Below are 11,147 nucleotides of genomic sequence, written 5' to 3'. Positions count from 1 at the left end.
AGCTACTGGACATCATAAAATAGATCAACCTACACATCATGGGGGGCCTGGAAGACAAGAGGCCAGGGGGAGAGAGAAAGGGCCAGAGAGAATATTTGAAGAAATAATAGTTGAAAACTTAACAAAGCAAAAACTAATAGTATTGAAGGGAGAAACAGATCTACAAATAACAGTTGAAGATTTATTGAAGATCCCACTCACAATAATGGATAGAACAACCAGACAGAAGATAAATAAGGAACTAGAGGGCTTCATAGAATAAACCGTCACATTCTTGGCACACATTCTTGCCAAGGGCACATGGGACATTTTCCAGGATAGACCACAGATTAAGTCCCAGTAGATTTAAATAGATGGCATACAAAAGATCTTCATGGGCCACAAAGGGATGAAATTAGGAATCATTAACAAAAGGAGAACTGAAGGGGTGCCTGGGTGGCTCAGTTGGTTAAGCATCTGACTGTTGATCTCAGCTCAGGTCTCCATCTCAGGGCCATGAGTTCAAGGCCCACATTGGGCTTCACGCTGGGTATGGAGCCTACAAAAAAAAAAAAAAAAAAAAAAAGGAGGGGCGCCTGGGTGGCTCAGTCAGTTGAGTGACTGACTTCGGCTCAGGTCATGATCTCGTGGTTTGTGAGCTGGAGCCCCGCGTCGGGCTCTGTGCTGACAGCTCAGAGCCTGGAGCCTGGTTCTGATTCTGTGTCTCCCTCGCTCTCTACCCCTCCCCCACTCATGTTCTGTCTCTCTCTGTCTCAGAAATAAACATTAAAAAAAAAAAAGGAAAACTGGAAAATTCACAAAACTGTGGAAATTAAACAACACCCTTTTAAACAACGAATGGGTCAAAGAAGAAATCACCAGGGAAATTAGAAAATACTCACAGACAAATGAAAATGGAAACACAACATACCAAAACTTATGGGACACAGTAAAAACAGTGCTAAGGGGAAAATTTAAATGTTTACATTAAAAAAACATGACAGATCCCAAATCAACAACCTAACTTTACAACTTAAGGAACTAGAAGAGGAAGAACAAACCCTAAAGCTAGCAGAAGGAAGGAAGTACTAAATGTTAGAGCACTGATAAATGAAATAGAGAACAAGAAAACAGTACAGAAAACCAGTAAAACCAAAGGTTGGCTCTTTGAAAGATCAACAAAATTGATAAACCTTTAGCTAGATGGACTGGAGACAGGGGGGTGGGGAGAGAAGACTCAAATTACTAAAATCAGAAAGGAGGGGCGCCTGGGTGGCGCAGTCGGTTAAGCGTCCGACTTCAGCCAGGTCACGATCTCGCGGTCCGTGAGTTCGAGCCCCACGTCGGGCTCTGGGCTGATGGCTCAGAGCCTGGAGCCTGTTTCTGATTCTGTGTTTCCCTCTCTCTCTGCCCCTCCCCGTTCATGCTCTGTCTCTCTCTGTCCCAAAAATAAATAAACGTTGAAAAAAAATTAAAAAAAAAATAAAATCAGAAAGGAAAGAATGTTACTACATATGTTACAGAAATAAAAAAGGGTTATAAGAGAGAACTATGAGCAATTGTGTGCCCCTGAAATTGGATTACCTAGAGGAAATGTTCCTAGAAATAGAGAAAAAAACCTTTTTTCAGTACTCGTTTAAGTGGTCAGGAAGACTTTATTCAAGACTGTTGCAGTAGGGGAGAATAATCAGGCTCCACTCTGAGGGTGGCAATAATATCTGGGGATTTACAGCCAACCAGCAAAGTTGGGGACGGGGGTGTGGGTTTCAGTGGATGGAAAATTACCAAGAGGAGGCATCAAGGGTAGGGGCATTCTTGCTAAATGAATTCAGAATTCTTGTTGAAGGCAAGTCAAGATGATCAGATATCAAGGGTGGGGAATAAGGAACCTGATCAGATACAGAGAATAACCAGATAAAGGGTGAGGGTATTCTCACTAAACTAACTTAGTGGGATTCTTGCTAAGACTGAGTTAGGCAGACCAAAGATAGGCCTGGGGCCAAGGTTGAGGTCCACTTGAGAAAAAAGACCCAGAAGAAAGCTCTGGCTAAAGTTTGGTCAGATGCAGTCTCTGTCAGTGTCAAAGAATAAATAATACAGACAAGACGTGAGGGACTGGGGTCCTTAAGGGAAGAACTGACCTTTACTTCTGCTTTTTCCCTGAGAACATTTTCTGATCCCTCGCTTGTTTCTCAATCAGTAACAACTCAGTTGACATAGTATGAAACTGCCGAAGGAGTTGGGGCAAAGTCCTGGAAAGAAGGGAACTACCGAGAAGTGAAACCCCCAAATCTTCCTACAAGTTCACTTCATGCTCTTGGATAGCTTCTTCTTCTTCTTTTTTTTTAATGTTTATTTATTTTTGTGAGAGAGGGAAAGAGAGATGGATAGAGGGTCTGAAGCAGGGCTCTGCACTGACAGCAGAGAGCCTGATGCGGGGCTGGGACTCACAAACCATGAGATCATGATCTGAGCCCAAGTCAGATGCTTAACCGACTGAGCCGCCCAGGTGTCCCACCTTGAATAGCTTCTAAGTGGCACATGTACAAAGAGAAACAATAGCAGTGGGAGGCTAAGAGCTAACTAGAGACGTCACCCCAGCTGCACAATGCCGGGGAGACCAAGCTTGTAGTTCACGCCCACCAAGGTGGAGGAGCCCTCGTACAGTAAACACGAGGGACTTTTGGTTGAGATCCCAAAGGGATGTGCCCTAGAAGTAAGGGTTACAAACCAGTAGTAAGAGAAAAATTAATTGGCTAAAACCAATCTTTGAGAGATTTAAGGTGCTCTATATAAGCCACCACAAGGACACTAAATCATATTAATCAAGATATACCATCCAGAGACTCAACATTTTTTTCTTCTACAATGTTGTCAGGAAAACTTAAAATCATGAGGCATGCTAAAAAGGAGAGAGAGACCGAGAAGGACAGAGAATAGACAACAGAACAGATCTATGGATGATTCTGTTACTGGATTTATCAGACAAGGACTTTAAAATACCTACGATTCATATGATGAGGAAAATAAAAGAAAGATGGAGAATTTCACCAGAGAATTAGAATCCATGAAAAGGGGTCAAATGGAGGCTCTCGATCTGGAAAAATGCTATGACAAATGAATACCTAAATAATATGTGTTTAATAGCAAATTAGACGGAGCAGAGTAGATGATTAGGACAACTAGGACACAAGTCAGTAGGCATCCAAACTGTAACACAGTTAGGAAAAAGGACAGAAAATATGGAAAAGAATAGATGTCTGTTAATCACACAAGAAAGGACTAACAGATGTATAAGCTAGTACTAGAAGGGGAACAGAGAATGAGGTGGAACAGTATTTGAGTAAACCCCAGCTGGATATTTCCCAGAGCAAGTGTCTTGAGAAAACCGGGTAAAGCTGCATAACTTTTGGGGGCATCGCCTAGAAGTCATGCAAGGTCATATTCACTGCGTTTCATTAGTTATAAATAAGTCACTAAGGCCTGTCTGGATTTGAGGGGAGGACGATACCCTACCTCTTAATAGAGGAGTATCAAAGAATTGGTAGACATGTTTTAAAACCTCACACTACTAAAGCTCCAGCCATTAAACTCCTGGGTTATATATCCAACAAAACCCGAGGCTTATGCCCACCAAAAGAAAGTATGTGAATGTGCATAGCAGCTTTACTCATGATAAATGGCCAAATGGGGGCACCTGGGTGGCTCGGTCGCTTAAACATTGGACTCTTGATTTTGGCTCAGGTCATGGTTATGAGCTGGAGCCCTGACAGTGAAGAGCCTGCATGGGATTCTCTCTCTCTGCCCCTCCCCTGCCTGTGCTTTTCTCTCTCTCTCTCAAAATAAGTAAACAAAAAACTTTAAAAATATACAGTATATATAAAATAATAAAAAAATAAATGGCCAAATGATTACCAATAGTAGAAGAGATAAATGGTGGTATATTCGTATAATGGATGAAAAAGAATAAACCCCACTCCTGAAACAACCTGAATTAATTTCATAAACCTATTGAGCTAAAGAAGCTCAATACATAAAACATAAAAACACATCACATTTCCATTTATATGAAGCTTCACAATAGGCAAAAGTCATATGTGTTGCTAGAGGTCAAAGGAGCAATTACCTTTTGCTGGTTGGGGTGGTTGACTGGAAGGGTGCCTGAGGGAAACTTCTGGGCTAACAGAAATTTTCTTTATCTAGAGGTGGTGATAGTTACATGGGTGTTGCTCATGGATAGTTACACAGTAATATACAGTGTAAGAAACCAGCCCCAAACCCAGCGGCTTGAACGATTACTTGTTTTTCTCATGAATCTGGAACGTGGGCAGGACTTGGCAGGAAATGGTCGTGTCTGCTCCTCCCAGAATCATCTGGGGTGTCTTGACTAGGACTAGAGGATCTCTTTCCAAGAAGGGCTCACTCACGTGGCTGGCAAGTTGATGCTGGCTGTTGGCTGGGAGCTCGTTGGACTTGAGGGCCCAGAACCTTGTTTTCTTTCCACGTGAGCCTCCCCATGTGATTAGGCTTCCTCGCAGCATGGTGGCTCCAAGGGCACATGGTGGCCTGAGAGAGAGAGAGAGGGAGAGAGAGAAAATCGCAAGCAGACTCCGCGCTGTCAGCACAGAACCCAACGTGGGGCTCAATCTAACTGTGAGACCATGACCTGAGCTGAAATCAAGTCAGATGCTTCATTGACTGAGCCACCAAGGAGCCCCTGTTGCCATCTATTTTTAATCTTGTTTCCTCCACTTCCCATATACTTCTAGGGATGGGTCCCAGAGGATCCAATTTCTATTGTAACAGCCCCATGTTGCGTATAGAGATTACTTAAAAATAAAATCTTAAAAAAGAAAAAGAGTCCGGCCCTGTACTCTTGTGTCGTGATGCTGGGTAGGTTGGCACAATAGGGCAGGGGGAGTATTCCTGGAAGCTATTTCTACAGTGGGCATCGAGCAAAATTGACTGGTAACTATATGAGGAAATCCTTCTAAACCTAACTGAATGTATCCCTGACTCAGCTTCTCCTTAATGCCAGAGGCCACTCCAGTGCCCCCCAGTGACATAAGGGGATTGTGATGCAAGATTCATCAGGAACAGCAGTCTTAACCAATTGTGATTGCAATACCTTATTCTCCAAATTTTACAAAAATATAACACTGTGTGAATAGCTTGCTAGAGCTCCTCCCAGGATCTTGGAGGAGGTTTGTGCTACGGAAGGGGTCCTGAAGCTCAAGCTTCATTAGTTTCAGGATTAAATCTGCCTCTGCATAGACTTGATGTGACCTTTAACTGAATTAATATATGGAAAGCATTTGGAACAGCCTGACAAGGAAGTAAGTGCTCACTATATATTATCTATTGCATACTACTGATATAGAAATAAACAGATAAATACAGAAGGCTCCAGAAGCAGGCTCCAGGCTCTGAGCTGTCAGCATAAGTGGACACTTAGCCAACTGAGCTACCCCGGTGCCCCTAAAGCATAATACTCCTAAAAGTAAAAAGATGTGGGGCACCTGGGTGGCTCAGTCGGTTGAGCGTCCTACTTCAGCTCAGGTCATGATCTCGCAGTTTGTGGGTTCATACCCTGCATCTGGTTCTCTGCTGTCAGCATGGAGCCCGCTTCAGAGCCTCTGTCCCCCCTCTCTGTGCTTCTCCCCCACTATCTCTCTCAAAAATAAAGCATTTTTTTAAGTTAAAAAAACCTAAAAAGACAAAGTAGGAAGAATGTATAATTTATGATTTTATGAAAAGGGAAGTATCCTTTACATATAAAGAGCCCTTACGGATCAAGAAGACAAATAACCACCCATCTCCTTTTTTAACGGACAAAGGACATGAACAGGGAATGCATAGAAATAGAATCTTTCTTTTCTTTCTTTCTTTTTTTTTTTGAAGTACAGCCTTTCTAAAGAATAATTTAGAAATGAGTTTCCACAGTTTAAAATCTGTGTGTCTTTTGTGCCAGCAATTCTACCTATGGTAATGTATCCGGAGGAAATAAGAGCTGGGTACAAAATTAAAAAACAACAACAACAAGGATATCAAAACATTATACTTTTTAAAAATGAAAGCAACCTAGACAGATGATTGGCTAGGCAAATTATTGAACAATCAACCATATAATGGGGGCAATAAATGCCTATTGAAGAGTGTTTACTGATATGAGAAGACGTTCTTGGCCCATTATGCTGAGTGGAAAAGCAGGAACAAGGCCTGGAGCATCCCATTTTGTGCTATGGGCTCACGGGACACCATCTTGTTTAAATGCCTATATTATACACATAAAAGACCATGAGTTTATAACCACTGCTATAAATGCAGTATATCCCAGTGTGATGAGATTCTGAGTGATTTCTCCTTATTTTTTTTTTTTTGACAGTAAGGAAGGTTTTTTGTTTTGTTTTGTTTTGTTTTATAAGTAAAAATATTGTGAGATTTGACTGCATATGATTTTTTAGTTAACTAACCGGTAAGCTATCGCAAGGACAGTAGCATGCCCACGGCCATAAGATAGAATTTCTTTCTTTGATCTTCTCTCAACTGTTAGGTATCGCTTCTCATTTGACTAAGTGCAACTTAATTCAGTTCAACACGCACTGCATGCCCCAGGTGCAAGGCACTAGACCTGAGGTTACACGGATGACTAGAACATATTACTTGCCCCAAAGACTCTAATAATTTAGTGGGAGGGGGAACCCTGCTGGGACCTGCTCAACTGGAAATAAAACTTCTTTTTTGGATTAAAAAAAAAAGGCAGCAGCAAAGGCAATTTGCCATGCCCCAGACTAAATTCAGCTTCTTGCTTATGGAGCTCTTTTTCCTTTGCTTGTCACTGTTTTCTGGAATTTAGCCTAGCAAAGTAATATATGTCACCATGTGTGCTGGTCTATAATTAGAACAAATGCGAGGACTTATGAGAAGAAGACCTATTGGCAAAAAGCGTTTAGTAAAGCTCTAGAAAGGCAGGCAAGGGAAAGAAGGAGGAAGAGATCTATTTTGGAAGTTAATTGAATGCCAAAGGAAGAGAAGACATTTAAAAAATATAAAAGGCAATTATATGTCCTTAGGATTTTTATATTCCAGGAGAGCATGAAAATGTAGCTGCTATTGGATTACCCTCTGATGAGCATTGTGGGTATAAATAGAAGCTAAGGTCAAGAAGCTAAAGGCAGAAAAAGACTCACGTGTCCAGCAGGGCCTGATAAGCATGTGAAATAATACCCTCAGCTCATAAGGCTGCACCTGTGCCCGTGACCTGGGCTTGAGCTCCAGGGAAGGAGGGGAGGGTAAAAATCAGAAGGACCCGAGGTTGCCCTTCTCATAAATCTTTTTATTTTGTTTTAGAGAGAGTGTGTGTGAGCAGGGGAGGGGAAGGGAGGGAGAGAAAAAGAGAGAGAGAGAGAGAGAGAGAGAGAGAGAGAGAGAGAATCCCAAGCAGGCTCCCCACCCAACATGGACCGCGACGTGGGGCTCAGTCTCACAACCGTGAGATCATGACCAGAGCCAAAATCAAGAATCGAAGGCTTCACCGACTGAGCCACAGGCGCCCCAGCCCTTCGCATAAATGTTAAACCAGTCCCAGCCGTCACCAAACCTCACTGTAGCATGAACACACAGTGGAGAATCAGTTCTAAGATGACAGTAATCTTCTCCCCACGCTTTACCTTTTTCTAGTCGAGCATCAACACGTGTCTGAAACGTGTGGTTGGCCTGAGCCCCAAACACCTACCCCAGGCTGCCCTCCCTTTTCAGGATCCATGGTTCCTGAGGGGACTCAGCTTCCCCAAGAAGACTTTCCTGGCGTGCCCCCAGGAATGAAGAGGCAGACAGACAGAGGGTCACCCCTAGGCGGGAGCTGCTGGCTTCTCTACCACCTTTCACACCCTGGCCCCTCACCACGCTGACCTCCCCCCTCCCAGGTTTCCCACGTCCCGTTTCCCCCCACGGACAGAACAGGGACGTTCAGCTTTCGCCCTTCCCCACTGTCCTGTCAGCTTTCGTGGATTGACTGTCTCTTCTGGACATCTGACCCCCATCCCTACATGTCCGGCCTTTCTTCAAGAAGAGGAGAGACAGGAGTCTGGTCTCCGAGTCTTTCTTCTGGATTTCAACGAGAATTGAACGACTACTACACATTTTTAGTCTGGGACCCACCTGGGAGAGAGGAGACTTGTCTACCCATCCCCGACAGGTGCCTGGCACCAAGGTACTGGACTCATGGGTGAGAACAGGAGAGAGTGCCTGCCCTTTACCTTTTGGATCTATCCTACCTCGTAGGTCCCCTCAGGCAGTAACACTCCTTTGATCCAGCTTCCTGGGTGATGACCAGGGAAAAGTGAGGTTGTAACTTCAAAGGGCCTTGGTTTCTTTTTTTTTTTTATTTTTTTTTTCAACGTTTATTTATTTTTGCGACAGAGAGAGACAGAGCATGAACGGGGGAGGGACGGAGAGAGAGGGAGGCACAGAATCGGAAACAGGCTCCAGGCTCTGAGCCATCAGCCCAGAGCCTGACGCGGGGCTCGAACTCACGGACCGCGAGATCGTGACCTGGCTGAAGCCGGACGCTTAACCGACTGCGCCACCCAGGCGCCCCAGCTTTTTTTTTTTTTTTTTTAAACACTGGCCTATTGTTCTTAGATACGTGTCGTCTTTTACCTCTTTTACACATGTGGACCTCACAGGACACAAAATACTTTCCAGATCTAAATGTGAAAGGCCCCCCCAAAAAATCTGAGAGCAAAAAAACATACAAGAGCATACTGGAACAGACAAAAATGTCACGAAAAGGAAATAAAAAGCATTTCACCCGCCAAAGAAAAATTAGTAAATTGGATTATATTAAAATTATGAACTTCTGGGGGGTGCCTAGGTGGCTCAAATCGGTTAAGTGTCCGACTTCGGCTCAGGTCATGATCTCGCAGTCAGTGGGTTCGAGCCCCACGTCGGGCTCTGCGCTGACAGCTTGGAGCCTGAAGCCTGCTTTGGATTCTGTGTGTGTGTCTCTCTCTCTGCCCCTGCCCCTCTCATGCTCTGTCTCTCTCTGTCTCAGAAATAAATAAACATTTTAAAAAAATCTAAAAAAATAAATAAACATGAAAAAATAAAGAAAATGAAATTAAGAACCTCTGTTTATCAAAAGATGCCAAGAAAGAATGAAAGGGGGAGCCAAGGTTTAGGAAAAGATATTTGCAGTACGTACATCTGACAAAGGACTAGCATCCTAAGCGTGTACGTGGATAAGAGAAAGGAAGCTAACTGCATAGAAAGTGGGCAAGAGGTTTGGATGGGTACTTCATTGATGAGGTTATGTAAAAGGCCAAAAACACACGAAAAGCTTTTCCACATCACCATGATCACGGAAATGTAAACTAAAACTACAGTAAGATACCACGACACCAGGACCACAATGGCTACCAATTAAGTGACTGATGACAAGTGTTGACAATCAGAATGCTCCTACTGTCCTGATGGGAATTGCAATCAGTTTGGATTTTTTAAATGTTTATTTATTTCTGAGAGAGAGAGAGAGAGAGAGAGAGACAAAGTGAGAGCAGAGGAGGGGCAGAGAGAGAGGGAGACACAGAATCCGAAGCAGGATCCAGGCCCCAAGCTGTCAGCACAGAGCCCGACGCGGGGCTCGAACTCACAAGCCACGACATCATGTCTTGAGCCATAGTCCGACACTCAACTGACTGAGTCAGCCAGGCACCCCTAGATGCAACCATTTAAGTGAAACAATCTGGCATTATTTCCCAAAGATGAAAAGACCTATAATCTACGACCTAGACATTCGACTCCTAGGGATAACCTCGACAGAAATATGTACACACACGTTCACTAAAAGCCATGCCCGAGAATTTTCACAGGAGTGCTTTTTGTAGTAAATAAAAATATAGGCTATGCAAGTGTTCCTCGTCAGTAGAACAGAGATATAAATCGTGGCACGTTCACACGATGAAAATCTACACCAAATGAATCAATACATGTAATGGTATGGATGAATTGCACAAACATAACACTGAGTAAAAGGAGCCAGACCCCAAAGAGAATGTGATGTATAATCCTACATATGTAAAGAGCAGAACCAAAAAAAAAAAAAAATCTTTGGTGTGAGAAGCCAAGTGATGGAAATGGCATGAGGTGGGCTTCTGGTGCTGTTGGTGTTCCATTTCCAGACCTGGGCGTTACTAAAGGGGTGTAGACTCACTTTTGAAAATTCACTGAACTGTATACCCTTAAGATTTGTGCAGGTTTCAGTGAAGACTAGACCTCAGCAGAGTTTTCCAAAACACGTTGGAGATTTTTTCTCCAAATTCTTGTATTTCTTGGGGATTTCTTTAGTCAAGAAGTTTTCCTTAGGCTCTTGCTTTTACCGTCATTTTCGTTAGACTGGTTTTTGCTTGCCTGAGTACTGGTGACAATGCTCTGAACTCAACAAATGGTTGTGTTTTATTTCCCTCTTACATAACGTTCCCTCGTAGCTTTCTCTTTCTCACATGGGAGGCTTATCTTCCCAGAGCAGGGAAGGGTGAATGTTTGGCCTCTTTATCAAGGTGAATGGTTTAAAATTCCCTGAGCCCCCTGAGGGGCTCAGTCATTTGAGCATCCGACTTCAGCTCAGGTCATGATCTCAAGGTTCGTGGGTTCGAGCCCCGCGTCTGGCTCTGTGCTGACAGCTCGGAGCCTGGAGCCTGCTTCAGATTCTGTGTCTCCCTCTCTCTGTGTCTCTCCCTTGCCTGAGCTCTCTCTCTCTCTCTCAACAATAAACATTAAAAAAAAAAAAAAAAAAAAAAAAGAAAATTAGGGTGGCTAGGGAGATGTATAGTTTCCTCCTGAACTTCTTTTAGTTCCCAGGAATGCAGGGTCAAGAGCCAGCAGCCCCGCCACGGATCTACTGGGTGGGGGAAAGGTGACCCCACCACCTGGACCTCCTGGTTAGGGGCCAGATGGACAATGTGGTAGCGATTCAGTGGAGCCCATAGGTCAGTAAAAGCCAAGGTGAGGTGGGGCCAGCTGGACAGCAATGCCCAGGCTCCAACCAAGAAACAACAGAACTGGACTACGGGTCACAGTGACCTCAGGGGTCAGCTGTGGACACCGGAAGCCAGGGCCCAGGCCAGCTGCCCTGCAGTGGTCACCAGCCCACACATACCGAAGGGCCG

At 43.9% G+C, this 11,147-nt stretch overlaps 1 long non-coding RNA gene across 4 annotated transcripts in view; it reads right to left on the bottom strand.

Moving 5' to 3' along the window:
* Positions 1 to 3,821: 3,821 nt before the first annotated feature.
* The window catches only part of LOC121042318 (uncharacterized), a 47,601-nt gene continuing 40,275 nt past the window's right edge, over positions 3,822 to 11,147 (bottom strand). For all 4 annotated transcript variants that reach the window (XR_005796106.1, XR_005796107.1, XR_005796108.1 and 1 more), the window contains one exon: positions 3,822 to 4,545. This is a non-coding gene — a long non-coding RNA (uncharacterized LOC121042318). The remainder of the gene's footprint in view (positions 4,546 to 11,147) is intronic.

This window comes from Herpailurus yagouaroundi, unplaced genomic scaffold (assembly GCF_014898765.1).
Source record: "Herpailurus yagouaroundi ecotype Mexico unplaced genomic scaffold, PumYag 185, whole genome shotgun sequence".
Lineage (NCBI taxonomy): Eukaryota > Metazoa > Chordata > Mammalia > Carnivora > Felidae > Herpailurus > Herpailurus yagouaroundi.
This window is presented reverse-complemented; position numbering and strand designations above follow the sequence as displayed.